Source organism: Ammospiza nelsoni, chromosome 5, assembly GCF_027579445.1.
Source record: "Ammospiza nelsoni isolate bAmmNel1 chromosome 5, bAmmNel1.pri, whole genome shotgun sequence".
Taxonomy (NCBI): domain Eukaryota; kingdom Metazoa; phylum Chordata; class Aves; order Passeriformes; family Passerellidae; genus Ammospiza; species Ammospiza nelsoni.
This window is the reverse complement of record NC_080637.1, coordinates 56,158,642-56,172,037: the sequence shown is the minus strand read 5'-3', so window position 1 is coordinate 56,172,037 and position 13,396 is coordinate 56,158,642. Positions and strand designations below refer to the sequence as shown.

At 40.5% G+C, this 13,396-nt stretch overlaps 1 protein-coding gene across 5 annotated transcripts in view; it reads right to left on the bottom strand.

Annotated features, from left to right (window-relative positions):
* LOC132073121 (fatty acyl-CoA reductase 1-like) overlaps positions 1-13,396 on the bottom strand; it is a 125,438-nt gene that overhangs the window by 69,027 nt on the left and 43,015 nt on the right. The gene's annotated exons all lie outside the window — the stretch shown is intronic.

The following is a 13,396-nucleotide window of genomic DNA, read 5'->3' as shown; positions in this document are numbered from 1 at the left end:
AAACCCACAAGCCAGGAATCCCACTGAGCACCTCTGAAGACAGAAGTACACAAGGTGTTCTGAGGGTACTGCTGCCTCTCACAGTCTCCTCTGGATCAAACAGAAAGGACAAGCTACAGTGCTTTGTTACAAACAAAGCCACGATCTTGTGCCAAAGGACAAGCAAAAGGAAAGGTGAGAATCCTAATTCTACCAACCTAATAGTTCCCTCCTGCAAAAGACAACCCTCATATCCTCAGCTGAATAGCACAGGAGAACTTCCCCCACCAAGAGCAGGCACAACTGAGCTGATATTTAATAAAACAACTGCTCTACGTTCTCATCTGTCATGTATTTTGGTGAGGCCAAATCTGCATCCAGATTGCAATGGTGTGATGCAGAGTCAGCTGCTACCAGATCCAGAAGGGTGGGAAGGGAAATGTGGACCTGAACCTCACTGAATTCTGCCACTGCCACTGCCCATGGCAGCCCCATGGCTGCAGAGGGTCACGGAGGGGCAGCAAAAGGGAGGATGAGCAATGGAGGTGGACTGGAAGAGGTAATATTTCAGCATGGTTTGGATCACTGCCCTGTTCAAACAGGACAGCAGCCATTTCAGAAGCTTATCTGTTGAGATATTTTTTTCTTTTCAACTCAACTGCATAAAATTAAAAAAATATTCATTTTGTGCAAGAGCGAAGGACCATATGCCTACAAATGTACATCCAGGTTCAAAAATGGTCTCTCTGACATCTCCTTGTACTTAGGCTAGTTTTGATGAGCTTTTTCTTGCACAATTTTATGCAGGGATGTAATTTCCATAAAGAAGAGGATCAGCTTCTTCAGACGAGTCTTTCAGACATGATATTCAATGTAATGAACTGGCTTCAACCAAAATTACAAGCAATGATTTTGGATTTAACCTTCAGGCTAAATGAAGGTTAAATGACAAGCAATAGGTTTCGGAAAAAAGCTACAGTCAGCAAGAGTCCTTTAAGACGAAATAATTTTTGGCCACTTTCTGAAAATAAATTTTTCACATTGGGTGAAAATAGCCAATCATACATAAGACAGTTTTCTTTAATCAGGATTCTAGAAGAGTTATGATCAACCTGGAACACACAAAGAAAGAAAAATTCCTGTTGCTTCAGAGAATTTGTATAGCTGAGGTCAGAAAGAGCAATGTAAAGTGGTCACAGACTATTTCTGTCTCATCAATTTACTTCCTCAGTCTATTAATTATTTTATGAGTTTTAAATGGACTGAACACTGGGGATTATGAACAATACATCTTCATAAAATTATTTTCTCTTCTACATTTTGTCCCAGGATGTATTACAGAGACTCTCCAAAGTAGGCAAGTAATTATAATACATAAAAGTAATTATTTCCAATACGTGTTTTTTGCCTGAAAGCATCTATTGCTTGTTTGAACATCATAAAATAAACACACCATGCATGCTAGAAATAGCTGAAATAGTGACTTGTTTTACATCATACTGACTTAACTCTTGGCTCCTCAGTAACAGCAGGAGAAGGTCACTCTGCTCCTTTGATTTCATTTTCTGGGCCAAACTCACAACCAGAGAAGTTCCAGTGCAATGACCAATGTTTCAACAAGGATTAACGTGAATTAACTTAGATTTGAGCCTTTGGATTTAAAATATTTCCTGCATTTTCAGTAAGAAGCAACAGCGAATCAGAGCAGAAAATGGCTGTAGTTCAACACTGCACACCATTTGAGACAACAGCGTTGCTGACACAAACAAGCAGAAAGTACCAGCAAGGAGGCACTGAAGTTACATAATGCATTTCCAAAGGTCTTCAGGCGTAGAAAGATTTGTGTAGCCTGTGAAGTCAGGGAGATTTTACTGGAGACAAAAAATGAAGCAAAGAGGATGATAAAATGGCCTTTCTACAGAAAAATTAAAAGTTCCTTCCGGTTTGTTGAATTTCCACAGTTATTTAACGTAACCTAACAACAACAATAAAGAAAAAACTCCTCTCATTTAGCTACAGAATTAAAAGGAAGGTCATAATCCACCCTTTGTGCAGGCACTATGGAAGCTAATGTAGCATAAAGAAATAAAACCCTGCAATTCAAAGATGGGCACATTTACAGCCAGACTGAACTCCTGATAATGATCCTCTTTGCAAAAGAGATTTTTCTTCAAGCAATTTACACCAAATATAAATGTTGTTGTTAGAAGCCTGAAGGTTAAATCACTTTTCTCCAGCTAATACATTTTAAATCATTTTTTGTTTGCCAACAGTAGCAATTTAAATCCATAACAGCATCCCCAAGTAGCAACATGCAAGGAGAAACTCATTGCTCCCAGAAACCCTTCATGCCTTGAAAAACCGCACCAGTTTCACAATCCATTTTAATTTATAGCAGTTAAATCTAAAGAGACACAGAAATGTGACAGCATAATTAAGAGCTGGAGACAACAAGCAGCGTGCACAGCTGGATCCTGCAAAATGCTGAATGCTACATGACAGGCAGACGGACAGGGAAACTTCTGGGAATTGTGGCTGCTGGGTCAAAGACCAGCCACCAGGACAGATGTGGGCAAAAGCTGAAACTTCCAGCTTAAGCATTACCTACACAGCTTCACAGATGTTCTGTTCTGACCCTCCCAAGTAGTACAAAGTGTTTGACAACCATGAAGAAATAGAGAAAAAATGAAGAAAACAGAAAGGCCACTGATGGAACACAATGCAGGAGGAGCCTCCTGATTTTTTAGTGAAACCTCTTTAGTCTCACTCAGTCTCACTATGTTTTTTCTCCAAAATTAAAGAAAAAGGCCTGCAAACATTTTAGAGCTGAGACAAGGCAATGGTGTTGAGGACATACCTATGCGTGTCAAGTAGGATTTTAAAGAACAAATATTTTTCAGTAGCCCCAATATCAATGTATCCTGCCTCAATCCTATTTAATTATCCACCTGGTAAGAACAGTAGCTACCAGAGACTTCAAAGGCACAGCTTCTGCAGGCTCCTTTCTGCATCACAGAGTCCAGCATATGTACCCACTCCCCCCCCCCCTTTTTTTTTTAAAGCTAGTTGTTGCAAAGCCATTGAGCAGGTTACAGGATCAAAGCATAGATCAGAACTAGAAGGGGGTTTTGCTTTGCCTCAGCATAATTAAAGGCAGACGTCCTACACCAGAGCTTTTCTGCAGGCAATCCTTTCCCTTATCATTTCCCCAATTCACACTTCACAGCCATATTCTTCTTGCTATTTCTCCTAGGATCTCTACAACCAGCAGTCCTGTCCCAAAACCCTAAATCAAAACCCCTGCCATACCCACTGCACACCAATCACTCTGCACCCCAGTACTGCACAAGGGAGGTCTCAGTGAGGTCGGGAGTTAAGTCTGTGTGATAACAGGCTTGTGCGGCAAATTAATTTTATTTTAGACATCTCCATTGATAACTTCTTATTAGCATGCTGCAGCTAACATATTAACAAAGATTTTCTGTCCTTTTCCACTATTCGTCTTTGTTCCCCATCAAAAATAATGGCACCAGCATTTATGACATTTGTGATTTTTTTTTCCTCTGAAATTATTATCAAGCACTGCAATAGGTTTTCGGGGGAAGTGGTAGAGTCACCAACCCTGGAGGTATTTAAAGATGTGTAGATGTGGCACTTGGGGACAAAGTTAAGTGGTGGACTTGCCAGTGTTAGAAGCATAGAATCACAGAATGGCTTGGGTTGGAAGGGAACTTACAGACTGTATCATTCCAACCCTCTGCCATGGGCAGGGACACCTTCCATTATCACAGGTTGTTCAGAGCTCCATCCAAGCTGGCCTTGGACACTTCCAGGGATGGGGCAGCCACAGCTTTTCTGGCCAACCTGTGCCAGGACCTCAACCACCCTCATAAGGAACAATTTCTTGCTAATATCCCATCTAAAGCTACTCTCTGTCAGCCTAAGGCCATTTCCCCTTGTCACTATCTACCCACGTGAAAAGTCCCCCTCCAGGCTTCTTATAGGCGCCCTTGATGTACTGAAAAGCAGCTTTAAGGTCTCTCCAGAGCCTTCTCTTCTCCTGAGAGAGAGGGCTGAACCATCACAATTCTCTCAGCCTTTCCTCACAGCAGAGCTGTTCTATCCCTCTGATCATCTTGGTACCAGTTCTGTACTGGCTACAGCAGCTCCCTGTCCTTTGCTAGACCCAGGGCTGGAGGCAGCTCTGCAAGGGGGAGTCTCATCTGAGCAGGGCAGAGGGACAGAATCCCCCTTCCCCCGCTGCCCACACTGGGGGCTCAGTCCAGCACACAGGTGGGGTCACTGCCCACCTGCACACTGCAGAGACACATGGAGCTCTGCAGCCACCAATACCCTCCAGTCTTTCTCCACAGTGATCTTTAAGGTCTTTTTCAACCTAAATGATTCTGTGGCTGACGCAATTTAAGAACACACACATACAATTTGAGGGTGACCAGTGGCTGAGGTGTTTTGGTGTTTTTTTTTGTCAAGCCCCATTTTTGTAAAAGTCCAACTAGCACAGCTGCTCTGAAGGACAGCAGCTGCAGGATTGCTACCTCCCCAGCAACTTCCACATTACAACACTCATGGAAAACTATCCCATAATGGCTCCAAAAAGGACTAGGTGCCTAAAAACGCATTTCTGTAACAAATGGAAATGCAGTGGTGATTGACAGCAACAGTGCAAATACTTATGTGATTACAGCAATCACATTCTTCACAAATGCACTGTCATGACATAAAGAACAGTCTTCACTCACGATTTAGAGTCAACAGCAATACTGATACAAGTAAACCAATATCACTGATCATTATCTAGTAAGTAAATTCATGCTATGGAATGATGGAGAGACTGCCTTCCTAAGACTTTTTCTACTCACTCCATCCAGCACTCCTGTCAGGTAAATATCCAAGCACAATGCTCCAAAGTCTTAATGAAATAAACTGAAATGGAATTTCTATGCTTTCATAAGAAAACCTAAAAAAATCCCTTCCGAAACCAACAAAAGAAGAAACTGAGGACAATGTATAGGAACGTGGCCAAAATGATGACCCTCCTAATGACCATGCATTTAAAAACAAGTATCTAAGACATAACTTTTCAATTTTTACAACTTTTTTCCCACAGCTATGTCCAGTGGAAGATGTAAATAGAAAAGGCAAGTTGCTTTGTACTCCAGTGCAGATCTATCACTATAAATGTGTATTTTTGTTTGTATTAAGCTTCAAAACAAATGCAAAATAATCAATAATTGGCTGAATAATACAAGCTGAAAGAAAGCAAGACAGCTGCAGGTGACTGCACTAAGAAGTCCTGTAACAGCAAGCTAAAATGACATTTCACACCTCAGATCTCACACTAACAGAATGGAAAAAATCTGCTCTGTTCAGACACAGATTTAAACTTAACTAAGTAACTGCAATTATTTTTATTTCCAATAGGAAGCCAAGCTCAGCAGTCTGAGTAGTTTATATTGGGGTTTCATTAAGAAGTACAGTCTAGAACCCTACTCTTGTCTTAGAGCTGAAAGACAAAAATGCCTGAAATATTTCCCACTAAGAAGAGTCTTAAAAGGATGACCAGATGAATGTGAAACCTATACTATTAATTTCATACCAAAGCATATATATATAGACATATACTTTCAAACCCAAAGATTTAACATACCTGCATGTTGGGTTTCTTTTAATTGACCTGAAAAAGTACATTATCAATGGAAAGAGCACAGCTTTTCCTTTTCTCTGTCCTTCAGTCTTTGAGGATTTGATGGCACCTGGCAAAGTTGTTCTGTCCAGAGCAGGACTGAACCCTTCAGGAATGGGGAAGAAGTGTGACCATAGCCCATTTAATTCCAGGAAGTCCATAGGGAATTTTACACTGGTAATATTGCACACTGCTAGCTGGCTTATTCTACACCAAGCTGGGAAATCAGCACGTGTGACCAGCTCTCCAGTAATTCCCTGTATCTCCTGTTTTGTTGAAGACAATTCTGGCATCAGAATCAGAACCACAATACACTGACAGATTTGCTGTTGGAGTCCCTGGCACTGGAATAACGAGGCAGCGCAAAGTGCAGAGACTAGGGCAGCTCCAGTAGCAGACCTGAGGCAGGTCCAACCTTGTTATTGCTTTGTAATGACTCTCACTGTGCAGATATGATGGACTGACAAACACCTCATTCCTCCTTTGGAAAAGCAAAAAATCACAGTGAGGAGAATCTAGGAAGCTGCTTCCTCCTACAAGGATTCAGAGTTGGAGTGTTGGGAAGGGGCAATGGAGACACCGGTATGGGGCTTGTGGGCTTCTGGAGAGAGACTAAGAAAAAGGCAGCAAAAAAATTGGACTTTATATGTATAATGCAGAAGAATTAGAAAGTGTACAAGTTCTTAAGATATGAGCCAGTGAGATACAAGGCACTTTATCATATTTCTGCCTCCCATTACACCTCACCACTCTGAGTAGACTTTTCCCACTGCTTTGTCTGACTGTCCGTGTCTGGATGCGCTCCCAACCTCTTTAATCCTTGATCTAGTACTTCTAGCAAGAGAACCACAGAGTTACACGCACAGATGATCCCTGCTGCTCCTCCTGAGGATGTGGGATAGCTCAGGGCCAGAGAATGAAAGCTTAAGAGATGACACGTCCAGCGAGACTACTGATTTCACCTCAGCTCCTTTCAACAGCAAACATTATCCTAAGAGTTTGCAAGTTTTGTTTTTCATTGGGCTCTCAAGCAGAGCATGCAGACCTTCTTCTCTGGAAACTCTGACAGGGAATACAGAAGCATCCCAACTAAGCCAGAACCTTCAGTGGCCATATCAAAGCAAGCCAGGTATTAATGGAAAGCTCCAAGGTAGCTGCTAGGATTTCCAGAGCAAAGCACTCTTTGATCAAAGTGGAAAACTGAAGGAAACCCACTGAGCATGGACAGGATGAACATGTCTTGGATGCTGTGATTGCGAAATGTACCTTTGAAAAAGAGAAGAAGAAGGAGGAGGAGGAGAAGGAAGAGGAGGAGGAGAAGGAAGAGGAGGAGGAGAAGGAAGAGGAGGAAGAGGAGGAAGAGGAGGAAGAGGAGGAAGAGGAGGAAGAGGAGGAAGAGGAGGAGGAAAAGGAAAAAGGAAAGAAACCAGCAAAGTGGAGAGTTTGTAGGACTCTGTGATTAGTATCTGAGTCAAGGTGTTTGGGAAGAACTTTTCCATTCAGCTTCTACCAGGAGGCACCTCACAGTGAACTGGGAGTGCCAATCCAAGAGATCTCCTCACCGAGCTACACCCAGAATTATCCACACCTGCTTCAAACTTCAAGTAGTTCTGAGATCTCTAAACACACAAAGCCAAACTACTCCTGGGAGATATCCTGGCAATCTGCAACATGGATGTATGTAAAAGGAGTTCTTCCAGAAAATAATTTCCTCAACACCAAAACCAATAGATGAATGAAATGAAAAACCACCTATAAGAGTCTCTTCACATGCTTTGGAAAATTCACCTTTTTCATGGAATTTGCAACTGGCCTGCTGTGGATAGCTGGCAACACAGTCTGCTAGCACGGGTGCTGATCAAAGCAGGCTTTGGTCAAGCAAGACATAGTTCACTAGGAAATGGACTAAGAGCCTCTCATTTCTCAGCATCTGACAGCCACTGCTACAATATTTTATGACAGATTTTAAAAATTTTTGACAGATTCTAAAGAAGGTATCAACAAAACACAGAAACCATGGTGTTACTTGCAATTATAAATGTTTTAAGACTTCTTTTTCTAACCATCAGCTCTTCCCTTATTTGAAACTCAGCTAGGAGTATGCAGAACTCATTCTACTGAGAACATTTTCATAAAATCTTTCACCAGTAAGACAGCAACATTTATCCCTCTCTCCTGCTGCTAAAAATGCTTTTTTAAATGCAGTACTGTATTTGTGCAATTCTTGTTTTATACACCTTAATTAATGATGTGTCCAATACCCCAGAGAAACAATGTAAACATGTATTTTATTACTACCTTTATCAGAAACACAGCCATTTAAGGGGTTGGTAATGAATTAATTATTCAAAGCCAAACAAACATCTTCCTGATGTTTTGGAAAGTTATGTTTAATTCCTTGAGATTGTTTAGGTGACATTACAACAGGGGTCAGAATCAACATCCATTTCACAAGCCAAAGAGCACAACAGCAAGAAAGACCATATATACTGCAAGATACATTGATTTCATCAAAGTTGTTGTTACAGTATACAATTTCATCATTATTGACCACATACGTTAATTTTAAGAACTATTTTGTTGTTGTTGTTGTTTTGATTTTTGGTGGGTTCTGGTTTGCTGCAAGTTTGGGGTTTTTTTGTTTGTTTTTTTTTTTGCCATGCAATTACTCCTCTCACTCGAGCAAAAAGACAAAACTGTGGATTCAGGAGGGAAATTATAACTATAGGTGGAAGAAGCCAAACTCGAAGACCATAATTATATCCTTCCAAATTAGATTTTCTCACGAACTGCAACGAAAACATACCTCTAAAACCTCCTTGGTTTCTGTGGAAAACAGGCAACACAGCCTGCAGATTCTTCTGCCCTAAGTTCTCCAAGAAACACAAACATTTACTCTTCAGATAAAGGGAAAAGAGCAGGAAGAAGAAACTAAAGAGAATTCCCTGGAGTTAGTGAAAGCTGCATTAAGGAAGTTTTCCTCTTCACATCAGCAGCTCTGAATAATGAGGCAGCAGAGAGCTTTGCAGCACTGGAAGCCTTTGAAACACACTTCTCCAGAAAGAAGAGACAATAAAATGTCTCTTGCCTGGCACACACTGGCACAGTAAAAACTTTTCCTCCTTTTGCACATAAAGGGACCAATTCTTTTCTCCTCTTCTTCTCCAATATTTAGAAGACAAGCTGATGAGAGATGACAATGTACATTTACAGAAGTTCAAAAAAAACCAGCACTGAATAAAACATAAGTGCAGCATCAGAAAAGGATGGTCAGACTGTACCAATGTCAGCTAATACATTCCCTGTGCACTGAAATTCAAGCAGGGAATCAAAGGAAGAAAATCAACAATGATGTGGTTCTAAACATTTGAGAAAAGTCTGAATTAGGTTTAAAGTACTTGAATAATCAGTGCAGGATTCAAGGTAGTGTACAGGTTTGCCTTAATTACAAACTTCCTTCTCACCCTTAAGAAGCTCTACATTCAAAATTTCCATGTTCTTATCAGGAATAAAGTTTTTAAATTACTTTTTAATATATTTTACAATATCTTAGTTATCTGATAAAGAAAAATATCCACAAAGTTTGCTGCTGGCTCCCCCACCCTTCAATCTCATCCTAGCCTGGTCTATGAAATAAAGAATAAATAAAAGAAATAAATCTTCCTAGAGAATGCCACATGGTCCTAGTAAAGTTGACTCAGTTTAAATTTTGACTTGAAAATGAGGTATGCATACTGACTTCAGAGGCTGCGGGAAGCCAAATCCCATGGAACAATGCAATGTCAATCCCTGCAGTCTATCTGGTGGTAGTGCCTCTGGAGAGACTAGTATGTGCATGCCCTGAAAACTCATGGGACCACACAAAGCTGGTATATTAGCATAACTTCATGGACAACAGAGAGGTACCAAAATAAATACACCTCCTGATTATTCCCTTTTTTAAGCCCTTTCCATTCTCGCAGGGATAGAAAATTACTTTGTGTTACAGTGAAGGTACTTAGGACCCACCTAAAGGGAACAATTTATCTGTATCATTTGAGAAAAAATAACTCACTACTTAATTTTTCTAAGTAATTTTTTATTTTTCCAAGAAATTATGCTCTCTTTAACTTTTGTATGACCTCATGATCTTGGAGACAAAGCCCACAGTCTGAAGACAGAAATATCAAGCAAATAGTACTAGTTCTGAAGCACTAGCTCCATCACAAGAAGACGTGCAAAGCAGACATATTCTATTTTAAACCTCTCTGTTCTGTGTATTTTAAACTTTGATATTCAGAACAAGCCACACCTCCCGCTCTTAATTAATTTGTGCCAAACAAAATACAAAAGATCTGCATCTTAAGCAAGGTCTCTTGGCTCCCTGGGCATCTGCAATCACAGGATCAGTTGATCCTAAGCCCAAACTCCAGAAATGCTGTAAAAATAAACATTAGGTGACCTGGTGTAGCAACTTAAACTTTTATAAATCCTTGCTTCTCTGAAGAGCAGCCAAAAGGCTCGTGCTGGTGTCACCAACTGAATTATTGTCTGCATTCTCCAAGCTTTGTGACATTTGTTGGCTATCCCTCATCTTGGATTTCTTCCTGCTGATCTTAGGTCCAGATAAGAGTCTTAGGAAGGACTGACATGAGGTACACACAGATTGCCAGGTTGGAAAGCTGCTGCCAAAATACACAGCTCAACTGGGCAAGGATGTAAAAAGTAGCATGTAACCCCACTAGGCTTGCCACAAGAAAGAACAAGTTTCTTATTAATAGCCAAAAAATACACTGACCTTGACAGAGTAGTCTTCAAGGCAGGATTAGCGGTGCAATACAGAGAGATTAACTAAAATCTGCACACAGATTAGGGCTCTCACTCAGCTACATCTCTTAGGAAAGTAGTAGGTGTTAGTACATGGTAGCAACAATATTTTTTCTACAGTTTAATAGCATAAAACAACTTCTCTGTTGTCATGAGAACAAAGAAAAAACACAGCAGGAGAGGTGTTTCATTCTGCTCAAAATTTTAGTTCTTGAAATCTCTGCAGCACAAAATGCTATTTTAGGAAAAACATATTTCCTCCTCCCCCTTCCTACCAGTACAAAACAGCCTGAAACTCTGCCTATTTGGCTTCCTCAAAATTTTTCCTGGCTGAGTACTCACAGCATACAGAGATCCTCTGTTAAAATTGTTGCCAATTCTCTTTCTTGACCCCTTTCCAGCAGGATAAGAACAGAAAAAAGGTGGCAGTCAGAGAAACAGTAGAATCCAAGTATACCTGTTTTATCTGAAAGGTGTTTGAAGCTACAGTAAACAGTGCACCAAGGTGGCCTTAATTTGCACTGGAAGCCAGGGAGATTGCCACCACATCCATCGTAGTTTTTGCCACGACTGAACACACACCAAGAAACCTGGATTTTAACAACTGAATGGCAAAGATGTCCTGCAAGACAGTCCTTAATGACCAGACGGGAAAAAAATAATGTCTGGAAATGCAGCATGAGCCTTTTGACAGAAGGAAGTTTAAGCATAGATACAGGAAGGAGATGGTAGGTGATTAGTGCTGGGGAAAAAAAATCTTGTTTAGATGATACTTACTCAGGAATTATTTGATCTAGCTGCAATCTCCCAGAAACACAGGGTAAAATGGCTGTTGTCAAGACATACAAACTGAGGGGCTGAAGAATAAATGGAATAGAGTGATCTTGTGTGTTGGGGAGGATGAAACAAGAAAGCTTTTTAAATATGATTGCTTGGCAAAAGATTTTGAGAATATAGAAACTATAAGCGAGATTGAAATGAAAGCAACTTTTGAGATACTTTAGTTGTTGAAAAACAATGATGTGACTAGTTGAATGTAATCTCTCTTAGAAGAAACAATTTCTTCTGCAAGCAGGCCTTGCAGCTTGGCAGATGGGGCTCAAAGGATAAGATTTAGAGTTTAACACGTAAACATAGTATAGTAATGTAGTGATTCTTATAAGTTGTGTAGAAATGTTATAAGATATGCATGCTGTAGTAGATTGGTGAATGAGAATCTAAATATTCAACACTGAAGATGATTTATTGTATTGTAACAGGAGCTTCGCGCTCTTTTTGCTCTCTCTTTTCGTGCTCTCTTATCTCTCTTCTCCTTTATCTCTTTGCTCACTCTTGCGCTCTTCCTTGCGCCATTTTCTTTCTTTGTCTCTCCTCTGCACTTCTTCACCCCCTCCTTTCTACATGCTTTCTACTCTTAAACCTTTGCTGTTAACTCTCTTACACTTTAAGCTTCTCTTCTCTCAGCCCTGCTCCGAGCTGCGGCTGGCAGCTCGCAACAGAGCCCTTCACCCATGGCCTTTGTAATAAACTACAAGTTATACGACTTAGCTTCAAAGAGATCTCGTCTCCATCCGTCCCAACCGTGCAACCCCAAGCAATTCCTACACTTGTGTGCCTCAGCTTCAAAGAATATAAAGAGATTGAGTCTAAGGAGTCTGGATGATCCATTTCTTACAAATTGAATCAGGCATTTTTGTAGATTTTCAAGCCCTTCAGTAAACTTCAGCATTCAAATTCAGTTAGAAAGTCACAGTGTTTAGGACAGAAAGAACTTAATGTAAGTATTTCACAGAACAAGCAGATAATCTTAGAAACAGTGACAGAAGATGAAAACTATTACCTATGACCTAGAAGTCAAATTATGAACTGAAGGAAAGGTACAAGATAGACACCTTTGCACTGCCAAGCTTCCCAGCTGGCTGTGGGACATCAGGCTTGCCAGGTGCCCAACACTCCATAAAAGCAGCTCAAATCACCATACCAAGCAGCGATGCCCACAGGTGACAAGGAAATTCTTAGATCATCTTTACACTACAGAAGAAATTTTCTTATAGCAGGTTGATTCTTACAGATTTAGACTACCTGTAGTTTAACGCCGAGTCAGAGCCTGGGCCAATTAATTTTTTAAATGTGTACACTCATAAGCCTTAATTTCAATACTCTTCAGGTCTGACAACAAGCCTAAGACAATCAATGCAGTGTATTCACAGGGGAAACTCATCCCAGTCCTCTGCTTTTCTCTTTTATGACACCCAAACTGCACTATGCTTAAACACAGACGTTAGGCAATAGCTTTAAGGTTTTCTAGAAATTCTTACCTTTAGCAACTCAGGCCATGTTTTTCTTGTCCCTTTACATGTGCAGGAAGAAATCTTGTGGGATCATGTTGTGAATTAAACAAATACACTGGACTGGTTTATGATGTGGCTTGGGAAACAGCTGTGTCAGCACTGCTGAGGGTGTTGTGAAGCAGCAGTGGGATGAGAGGCAGGGACAGGAAAGAGCAAGAATTCGCTGGTCCTGTATCACTGCCAAAACTTTCATACAGAGAAACACTGGCCTTCCAGCAGTGTTTCATCCATGCATCTTTTTTCATGCATCATTTTTCAGCAAGTACTTGAGTGTTAGTATTTGAGAATTGTAACAGTTACAGCAACTTTCCCCAGGATTTGCATGATGCCTCAAACAATTTCAAACTATCTCTTCATCTCCTTATGGATGTTTTGCCAATACACTGTTAATTCTCCTTCAAATACTTTCTTTTCTTTCCTCTTATTTCTAGAATCACAACTTTGTTTGGTATGGAAGAGACCATTAAGTCCAACCTGCAGTTTCATCTTCTGAACTGGAAAACTTATGGTAGGAAAAGATCCTCTATGGCCACAAAGCAAGAAATAAAAGAAATCT